We start from the raw sequence: 11,390 nt of genomic DNA, 5'->3' as shown, positions 1-11,390 counted from the left end.
GCGAAAAAGCACTTCCTCTGTACCGACTCATGAAGAAGTCAGATACCTTCGAGTGGACACACGAAGCCCAAATCGCATTCGACGACCTCAAAGTCCTACTTTCCACCCAGCCGGTTCTTACTGCTCCGCTCAGTAAAGAGCCCCTTCTTCTATATATCGCGGCCACAAATCAAGTGGTTAGTACTGTTCTTACAGTCGAGCGAGAGGAGGAAGGCAAAGCTTACAAAGTTCAGCGGCCAGTGTACTACGCCTCCGAGGTCCTGACCCCTTCCAAGCAGAGGTATCCCCATTATCAGAAGCTTATCTATGGGATCTATTTGACTGCGAAGAAGGTTGCCCATTATTTCCAAGACCACTCGGTATCTGTCGTTTCTGATTCTCCTTTGTCGGAAATTCTCCACAATCGAGACGCGTCAGGCCGAGTGGCAAAGTGGGCGATGGAGATGATGTACTGCGACATCAAGTTCGAGGCCAAGAAAGCTATTAAGTCTCAAGCCCTGGCTGACTTTATAGCAGAATGGGTAGAACAACAGCAACCGACTCACATCTACTCGGCTCATTGGACAATGTTCTTCGATGGGTCTAAGATGTTGAATGGATCCGGCGCTGGTGTTGTGATCATATCGCCAAAGGGTGATAAGCTCAAGTACGTGCTTCAGATACACTTTGATTCCTCTAACAACGAGGCAGAGTATGAAGCTCTTCTCTACGGATTGCGCATGGCCATCTCACTCGGCGTCCGTCGCCTGATGGTCTACGGCGATTCGGACTTGGTGGTCAACCAAGTGATGAAAGAGTGGGACGTAAGGAACACCACCATGACAACATACTGCAATGCAGTCAGGAAGCTGGAGAAGAAGTTTGAAGGTCTAGAACTTCATCATGTTCCAAGACTGAAGAACCAAGCAGCTGACGAGTTGGCGAAACTCGGATCCACTCGGAGACCAGTCCCGAGTGATGTTTGCCTCGAGCACCTCCATCTTCCTTCAGTCAAAGAAGATCCCTTCACGGAAGAACCAGTACAACCCAAGAGCGCAACAGATCCGACTGAAGTCGATGTGCCTGCTGTGGTTGATCTGGTCACAGAGATTTTGGTTGTCATTCCCGATTGGATCGTGCCGATCATGGCATATATCCTGAGACAAGAACTTCCAAAAGATGAAGTCCAAGCCCGGCAAATAGTTCGCAGATCTAAGGCATTCACTGTCATTGATGGTCAATTGTACAAGGAGAGTGTTTCAGGCGTCCTCCAACGTTGCATTTCCCCAGAGGAAGAACAGTTGATCCTAGAGGATATTCACTCGGGAACCTGCGGCCATCACGCTTCTTCGAGAGCAATCATCGCCAAGGCGTTCAGAGCTGGGTTCTTCTGGCTACAGGCCAACGAGATGGCCAAAGCTATGGTCGACCGATGTGAAGGCTGTCAGTTCTACTCCAATAAGTCCCACAAGCCAACATCTGCACTAAAGACAATCCCACTTGTGTGGCCATTTGCAGTTTGGAGATTAGACACAGTCGGACCATTCAAGACAGGCCAAGGAGGCTATACGCATCTGTTGGTGGCAGTCGACAAGTTTACAAAATGGATAGAAGCCAAGCCCATCAAGAAACTCGACGCCTCCACAGCCGTTAAGTTTGTCAGGGACATCATCTCCAGATTCGGAGTGCCTCACAGCATAATCACGGACAACGGGACAAATTTCGACTCGGACAGATTCAAAGGTTTCTGTAGGAGTCAGGGTATCCGAGTGGATTTTGCTTCAGTGGCACATCCGCAATCCAATGGACAAGCTGAGCGTGCGAATGGACTTATCCTTCAAGGTTTGAAGCCCCGACTCTTGCGCGAGGTAGGACATGCTGCTGGTGCATGGGTCACCGAGTTACCCTCAGTGCTTTGGGGCCTCTGTACCACTCCGAACAGATCAACAGGGCGATCACCATTCTTCCTCGTTTATGGAGCAGAAGCGGTCCTTCCGAGTGACCTGCTTCACAATGCCCCGCGAGTCGAACTCTTCTGTGTAGCCGAAGCGGAACAAGCAAGGCAAGATGGAGTCGATCTTCTGGAGGAGGAACGCGAGATGGCACTCACTCGTTCGGCAATTTACCAGCAAGATCTGCAGCGCTTTCACGCACGTCACGTCAGGAGTCGCACGTTCCAAGCTGGCGATTTGGTGCTCCGAGTGGATCAACAAAGACCACACAAGTTGGCTCCGGCCTGGGAAGGGCCTTTCATCGTTTCCAAGGTGCTGAATAACGGAGCATACAGACTCTACAATATTCAGAGGGAGACAGACGAGCCACGCGCATGGAACGGAGATCTCCTCAAGCGTTTTTATACGTGATCGTCGACTGAAGCAGTGTAACGAACAAGTTTGAAGAAATAATATATTCAGCAGATTCAATTTTGTTCAGATTCAGAGTTCTCACACACACACACAAAAAAAACTTAGCTGCGATCCTGAATCGCCTAAGTAGTAACCTCCTCCGAGTGTGCACTATACGTTACACTCGGGGACTTAGCTGCGATCCTGAATCGCCTAAGTATTCATTCCTCCGAGTGTACACTATACTTCACACTCGGGGACTTAGCTGCGATCCTGAATCGCCTAAGTATTAACTTCTTCTGAGTGTGCACTATACGTCACACTCGAGGACTTAGCTGCGATCCTGAATCGCCTAAGTATTTACTTCCTCCGAGTGTGCACTATACGTCACACTCGGGGACTTAGCTGCGATGCCGAATCGCCTAAGTATTAACTTCCTCCGAGTGTGCACTATACGTCGCACTCGGGGACTTAGCTGCGATCCTGAATCGCCTAAGTATTAACTCCCTCCGAGTGTGCACTATGCGTCGCACTCGAAGACTTAGTTGCGATCCTGAATCGCCTAAGTATTAACTTCCTCCGAATGTGCACTATACGTCACACTCGGGGACTTAGCTGCGATCCTGAATCGCCTAAGTATTAACTCCCTCCGAGTGTGCACTATACGTCACACTCGGGGACTTAGCTGCGATCCTGAATCGCCTAAGTATTAACTTCCTCCGAGTGTGCACTATACGTCACACTCGGGGACTTAGCTGCGATCCTGAATCGCCTAAGTATTAACTTCCTCCGAGTGTGCACTATACGTCACACTCGGGGACTTAGCTGCAATCCTGAATCGCCTAAGTATTAACTTCCTCCGAGTGTGCACTATACGTCACACTCGCGGACTTAGCTGCGATCCTGAATCGCCTAAGTGTTAACTTCCTCCGAGTGTGCACTATACGTCACACTCGGAGACTTAGCTGCGATTCTGAATCGCCTAAGTATTAACCTCCTCCGGGTGTGCACTATACGTTGCACTCGGGGACTTAGACGTGACCAAGAATCACCTAAGTCTTAATCTTCTCCGAGTATGCACTAAGTGTTGCACTCGAAACAGCATTCAAACAAAAGAATAAATGTTTTCATTCCGACAACATAAGTTCAAAAATGATAGCTGCCTCGGTGCGGATCGAGCTTACCCACGTCAATTTAAAAGTACGACCGCCAACAGAAGTGGCCAGAGTATATTACAGGTAAACACTTGGCATACCGAGGATAAAGTTCGATCATGCGTCAGCTGGGCCGGCGTCAGGACTGGAGGGCTCCACAAAAGTGTCCAAGTCGATTCCATCTACGATGCGGGTAGCAGTCTCAAGGAACGTCTCGATGAAGTCTTCGAATTGAAGCTTCTTCGTGTTGGCGACCTTCAATGCTTTCAGCTTATCTTCCCGCACCTCCTTGCAATGGACTCGGACCATAGACAGCGCAACGTCAGCACCACAACGTGCTCCCGATTTCTTCCAGGATTGCACTCGGGCCGGAATCTCATCCAGCCGCCCCAACAGACTCCCCATCTCCTGTCGCGACTCGTCTTCCGGCCAAAGCTCTTTCTCAATGCGGCCGAAGACTTCTCTCAATCGGCTGACGAAAGGACCCACTTTGCATACGCAGATATGCGCATGGAGCAGATCCCGGTTGGCGTCCTTGCTGAGTGGCACATTGTCCTTCATGGACCGCTCCACAGCCGCTGCTTCAGCTTCGGCATCAGTACAAAAATCTGCACCAAACGAGCAAATATACAGTAAAAACCGAGTGTTGGTCACACGGTACAACCACTCGACAAAGCATAAGACTTACGTGCCAGACGAGACATCATCTGGACAGCCCAGTCGTTGACATACTTCTCCTGAGCTGTCCATCGTTTGTTCCGAACAGCCATTTGATTGTGCAGTTCGGTCCTCTGTTTCTTCAGCCTTTCCACCTCCGCCACCAGCACCCTGTTTGCCTCCAGCGCCTCCTCCAAGGACTTCTCTCGTACTTCCAGTGCACTCTTCATGCCAGCCATGGCGAGCATTGCAGCTTCCAGTTCACCAGCGTACTGGTTCCTCTCCGCTCTCAAGGCTTCATAAGCAGTTCCCATTTCACAAGTTTTCTGCATCAAGAAACAAAGAGTAATCAGCAAGTTTATCAGTTCACAGGCTAAGTTCTTAAGACCCCTGCCGACGCAAGCAGTCGACATCGGTCTCGGGGACTACACCCAGTGGGTTCACTGAGAATGACCCCACTGGCATGCACCTCACGCAGGTCCGCCCTGTTGAGATGCATGTTTTCCTACGCCTCAAAGGCTAATTCTACTCCACCTACGTGCAACTTACTCTCGGTGACTCTTAACGCAAGAGCGCTCCGACTGCAATAAGTACTCGCACTCGGAAATATTGTCTACGGACACAACCAAAATAAGACCAAATATATAAAGACAACTGTCGCTCCAAGAACTCGACAGAAGTCTCGGGGACTACACCCACTGGGTTCACTCGGAGTGAACCCATTGCAACAACAATACCACCCACTGGGCTACAGAAGAAAAGTAAGTACTTACTAGGCTACTTACTCGGATGTCATCGCGCAGCTCCAAGCTCTGCCGATACAAGGCCGCAACGGAGTCATAAGCCCTCTTGGCCTCTCCGGCCATCAGCTCCACCTGGATCATGGCCCCCTTGGCCGCCCCCACCTGCTCCTCTGGGACACGCCGAATGCTGAATTCAGCATTCGACGAACCGGGAATCGTGGAAAGTTCATGGGGCATCCCAAGGTTCGCCCCAGTAAGTTCTTCACCCACCGGCACCGGTTCAGTCGGTGGAGGCACTTCAGTCGGGGGAGGCATTTCGGTCGGGGGAGCGTTGGCGGCGGGGGCGGCAGCAGGAAGAGCGGCCTCAAGGACAGGCTCCAGGACAGGCTCTTGGGTAGGCTCCACGACGGGGTCAGTTCTCCCCTGGTCCCCCTCGTCCAGACAGATCGCCCCTGACATGCCAAATAACATAACGCCTCAGAAAAAGAAAAGGATGGCGCAGTCTACAGAAATAAAATACCCGACTCTCCCATAGCATACCTGGTTGAGACGAAACGACGTCATCCGCGTCCATGGGATCGTCCCCTTGGTGGGCCGGCGAGGTCGCAGAAGTGGCAACCCTGTCGAGTGAAGTCCATTCTACTTGTAAAACAGGAGTTCACTCGGTCAACAGAAAGAGCTGAAAGCTAGATTCACTTACGTAGAGGTGACGGGGACGGCCATCCTCATCCGTGGCAGAGCCTTCTTAGGTTTGGGCCCACTCGGCTGGCCGCCCTGGAGGACTGACCTGCAAGTTCAGTGGCTGCGTCCCTGGCCCTCTTGGTGCCTCTACCACTCGGTACCGCCGGAGCAGCAGGCGGAGCACTCGACGACGTGGGAGGGGCTGAAGGAACGACAGGCTCATGCCGACGCTTACTCCGATGCTCTGGCCGCGGAGGTGGCGAATCTGACTCTTCGTCCTCTTCCTCTTCCTCGCTGTTTTCCTCCTCCGACTCCCCGCTGTCGGTGACATACTCGGCGCTCTCCACGCTCCCTTCCTGGCTGCCTTCTTCCTCCTCCTCCTCCGAATTCCCGTTCGAGACGGGGGAAGACCAGTTGGTCCACTCCTGCATGAGATTCAGTCGGAAACATTAAGCATCACACGGAGATATAAATAAACGACTGAAATCAAGACAGTTCAATGCACTCGGCTAATGCTGCTCACCTGATTCGGTGGAGGGTTGTCCGCGCTGTAAGGCGTCACTCGGCGGGCTCCTTTGGGGTTCTCACAAGGACCCGTGATTTGGAGCACCCATGAGGTCACCTTCTCCTCGAGAATGCCCTCCACGTTGGTCCGAGTGGAATCCTCGGGCCCTGTGTAGTGCCACATAGCGTGGTGGCGGGCCTGCAGAGGCTGGATTCGCCGACCGATGAAGACTTCCAACAGGTCAATACCGGTGACCCCCCTCCTGACAACATCCACGAGTGCCTCGACCAAAGGCTGGATGTCGTTCCTCTCGGCTTTCGAGAGGGCGAGTTGCTTGGGTGGAGCAGGGCGGTCTAGACTAAGTGGAGGCAGCCCAGTCGACGCGTTCGGACAACCTATGTCCTGGCAGTAGAACCACGTCGACTGCCAGTTCCTAACCGACTCGTTCAACTGGAGAGTAGGGTAACTACTCTGACTCTTTTTCTGAAACCCTAAACCCCCGTAGAGCTGGAGGAGATGCGTCTTGTCATCCGACTGACTAAGACGTTTGATGGTTTGAGAGCGGGCGGAGAAGATATGTTTGAATAAACCCCAATGAGGGGGGCAACCGATAAAGCATTCGCACAGAACAATGAAGGCAGAAAGGTAGGCGATGGCATTCGGAGGGAAGTGATGGAGTTGAGCACCAAAATGATTCATGATGCCTTTGAAGAAGGGATGCGGGGGGAGAGAAAAACCTCTGTGAACATGGCTGAGGAGCAAGACGCGCTCCCCCTCCCGTGGCACCGGCTCAACCTCGTCGTCCGTCGGCAGCCTCCAAGACTTATGCACGAGCTGGCCATGCTCTACCAGCTCCAGCAAGTCCCCTTCCGTCACCGTGGAGGGGAGAAAGTCTCCCTGGATCCACCCCGCCGGCAGCGGCCGCTGCCGCCGCTGAGCAGCCGCCGCCTTGTTCTTCTTCTTCCTTGCCTCCATCTTGCTGGTCTGACCTTTGGTCATGGCGGCGAAGGCGAGCTCTCGAGGAAGAGGGGAAGGGAAGGGCGTACATGCGCAGGAGGTGGCGAGGAAGACGGAGAAAGCAAGAGCGAAGGATTCGGCGAGCGTAACCGAAAGGTATCGTCGCCCATAGTTAAATAGAACACCGACTCGGTCGCTGGCGAGCGGGCCCGAAATCTTATTGACCCAACCAACCGCGACGGTATCGGTGGAGGAGTTAAAGGCGCGAGGATCGAGGAGTCAGGCGCTACTCGAGCGCGCTGACGTCGCCCCCGCTGAGCGCGCGGAACCCAAAATTTGAGATCCCGGAAAATCCGCCGCTGTCAGTTGACCGGTCGCGTCAGAAGATGCCGTGGAAGCACTCGGTTCCCGATTGTCTGTTTTGCAAGCACTTCCACTCGGAGCGTTGGTCGAGAGACATAAAATGGATAGAGGCAAGCAACGCCCAAGCCGAACCTAGTTCAGTCGGGTCTGAACCTCAAGCACCGCTTCTACGTTTCAACCCCAATCCATTCGGGGACTAATGATGGGGTCATAGTCCTAGGGTAGGGTCATAGGCCTGCCATACACGTCCTATCCAAGGACTACCCCACACAAAGGACAGGACCCTAAGTCTGCCCCGACTGAATCAAGGTATCCCCGTCATCCAGTCGGTAACAGGCCCTGAATCATCCAGTCGGTAACTAGCATTCGGATGACACCAGGCTCACCGACTGGATACACTCGGTACGTCGTAACCTCTCCGGAGAGAAACTGCCGTACGTTTCCGGGTGCATCTATTAGCATTTAGGGCATACGTTACCTGTAACGTCCACATTCAATCGCCACTACTCCACCCCTGAGTCAGAACCGTTGTGGGGGGCAGCGCACTCTATATAAGCCGCCCTCCCCCACTGGTAAAGGGGTTAGCAAATCTTTGTAATCCATATCACACTTGGTAACAAGCTCCGAGAGCACTGAGACATAGGGCTGTTACCTCCACCGCGGAGGGGCCTGAACTCATACAACCTCGCCGTAGCTAGGATTCTGCCCATCTCATTCGTACCCTACACATCTACTGTCAGGCTTATACCCACGACAGGAGCTAATTATTTCATTTCGAGGATAATTAGCTAAGTATAGGTCATGTTTTATTAAATAGACCATTTAGGAGCTAACTAAGCTAATTATGTCATTTAGGTGGAACCCTAGCTAACTATAGGTCGTTTCGGAGCTAACTAGGGTAAAAATAGGTCATTCCGGAGCAAACTATGCTTATTAAGCCATTTTGGATCTAGCTAGGCTAATTATAGGCCATTTAATACCTAAGTTAGGGGGAATAGGTCATCTTGCAGCTACGTAAGCCTTATACGTCATTTAGGAGAGAACTTAGCTAACTATAGGTCATTTTTTATTAAATGGGTCATTTTGGAGCTAACTAAGCTAATTATGTCATTTCGTAGGATAATTAGCCAATATAGCCATTTTGGAGCGAACTAAGCTAATTATGTCATTTAGATGGAAGTCTAGCTATTTTTATTAAAACACTATAAATAACAAACCATTATCGTCATCACAGCGGTGAAGCACGGTGGCTCTGGCTTGTTTCACCTGGAGAAGGCTGCCCTGGAGAAGGCTCGACTGTAGAAGGGTCGTGCGATGCGTTTCGGGAGATATTCTGCACCAAACATCGTTTGCAATGTGTAGTTAGCATGAGGACACTCTTAAGATCACTCCACTGAAATGAAACTCACCGTCCCCGCCACGTTAATGACTGGCATCGACGCAGGGTCTTGGCCGCTCTTCTCGCACATAGACAGTACATTTGGTTTCGACAAGTCAAACTTTTTATTTATTAATGAAACGGACATTCAAATGCAAGATTTGAAATAACATGAAGAAGAAACTTACCACGAAGAGCTCGTATATGGCCCTGTTAGACGCATCATTCCGTGCCCTCTCCGCCTCCACCAATGCAGTCGTCCTCTCCTCCAGCTCCCTAATTTCCTTATCCTTCTCCGCCATAGCCGCCTGCATTGCCTCTCTCTTTCTGAATAGCAGCCTGCAACACAACTCATTGTTAGCAATGTAATCATATTGGTTCCAATGCACAACATAATGCGGAAAGATAGTTGAGTCCATTAAACTAACCTCGATGGCGAGCTCGACTGGCCATGGACGACGTGTTATCTCCTCACAAGAGCTCGTTTGGTGTGCCTTTATCTGCCGGCCAGTGCTAGGACAATGTATAAGGACATTTCCAATGGCGATCGAGCCATGGGGCCTCCCGTTGCCAGCTATCATCACCAGCTCTGGATCAATAGGACCCTCGCTCGGGTTAAAGTCCTCCCCTTTCCTCGCCTTCCCGTAAGCTCTGTACTTCACGAGCGTGTGGTGGGAGGAGATGTTGGTGAAGTTTTCTGGATTCTCGAGGCCAGACTCAAAGAATGCCTTGACCTTCTTGTACGAGGCAGTATGGCCATCGCATACAGGTCGTACATCTGTGGCACCTCCGTCTTATTATGACGCGCCTAAAAGAGAGAGAGAGGAAAATTGTATTAGTAAAGGGCTCAAGATAGCATTAAAAATGAATTGCATGAGGTATGAAGCAAACCACATACCCAGTTCTCCCCAAATTGGATTAAGTTGACGCTCCCTTGATGGTGTGGCACGCCAACCATTTTGCCATGCCTCTCCTTGGCGTTGTTGTGGCTGGCCTCCCACGTTCCGGAGCACCACTGATCCACCAAGGCCTCCCAACAATCCATCTTATCCACACACCATCTCGGGGGCATCTAAGTTAATAAAGAGAAATTTGAGCGCGTAAGAACGAAATCAAGGAAACTAACTACAAAGCCTTAATAATATGTAATTACCTTCATGTAATGCTCCTTCTCCATCTTAGCATCACGACACTTTGCTTTGTCAATCCTAATACGTCGCGTGGCATAGTAGTCTCGAACAGCCTGCACCCGAGCCTCGTGCCAAAAGTTTTGAAGTAGGCAGCGACCTTCGGTTTTGATAACCTTTGCCGCGTCCTCCTCGTATCCCTCCTCACACCTGTAGTAGGTCTGCAAACGAGACAACACCGATTAGTACAATAAATAGCTATGGTTGATTTATAATTGTGTGAAGGAGAAATTACCCAGAACTTTTGGATCACCATGTCCGCCCTCGTGTCTCACAAAACACCGTCGATCTCCACCTCCGGCGGGGCCGGGGCACCCAAGCAGTGCTCCCAGGTCATTCCTACCTCTCGCTCCCGACCGGGCAACGTAACAAACCCTGGGAAGTTTTTACGGCAAAGCACACCAAGGACGCTGTTGGGCTTGCGAATACCCTTGGCATCAATCCAACCCCTACAGTATGAAAAATTAAAGCCAAAACATTAGATATTTGAGAAAACGCGAAGGCAAAAGGTTAAATAAGAGTAAATTAACTTACTTGTCCCCATTTGGCCTAATCGACCACCTTTGCTCGGGGGTCGCCGGCACGAGCGGGAGCCCCGAACTACCACGCTGGTAGACGGTAGCCCCCTCACCCAGCTCCTCGTCGCTACCAGCATGGCCACTTGGCTCAGCCCAGGTATCCCACTGGGTCTCTTGGGACGTACCCTCATCCCTGCTTTGCTCCAGAGTCGCCTGGAATGAAGACTCCGTGACACGAGTCTCGTGGGTCGAAGGCTCGTCGACCCGAGGCTCGTGAACCGGAGACCATGTAGCCTCCACCTCAGACGAATCCACCCTAGAAGTCATGTGCTCAGGTGAATCATCTTGGGGTAGTGGCGGAGACCGTGTAGCCGCCACCTCAGAAGGCGTGGAAGCCACCGCCCTACCTCTCCCGCGGCCACGTGTACCTTTAGTACAACATAAATACCAACATGAGTAATAAAATGTATATAAATACCAATATGCATACAACATGAGTACAACATAAATACCAACATGAATACAACGTGTACCTTTAGTACCTCTCGGCTTCGCGGGGGGTCGACCTCGTCTCACGGGGGGCGCTCCTTGCAGAGTAGAGAGCAACGCTCTCCGAAGGGGCGAGGCAGGAATGAAAGTACCCATCCCATCACCCGCCGACGAAGAAGGAGCCGCGGAGTGCTTTCGACCCTTTCCCACCATCTTTCAACACCTGTCATGACAAAGAGTAAATAAAATTAGTACAACATAAATACCAACATGACTAATAAAATGTATATAATTTAAGTGTATCATCGTCATAAATACCAACATGACTAATAAAAATTGAATACCTAACATGAACTCAAAATTTATATATAGTATAATAGTTGAATACCTGACATGAACTATAACAATCGTGCTCGTCTATATATGCTTCGGGG

This window comes from Hordeum vulgare, chromosome 4H (genome assembly GCF_904849725.1).
Source record: "Hordeum vulgare subsp. vulgare chromosome 4H, MorexV3_pseudomolecules_assembly, whole genome shotgun sequence".
Lineage (NCBI taxonomy): Eukaryota > Viridiplantae > Streptophyta > Magnoliopsida > Poales > Poaceae > Hordeum > Hordeum vulgare.
This window is presented reverse-complemented; position numbering follows the sequence as displayed.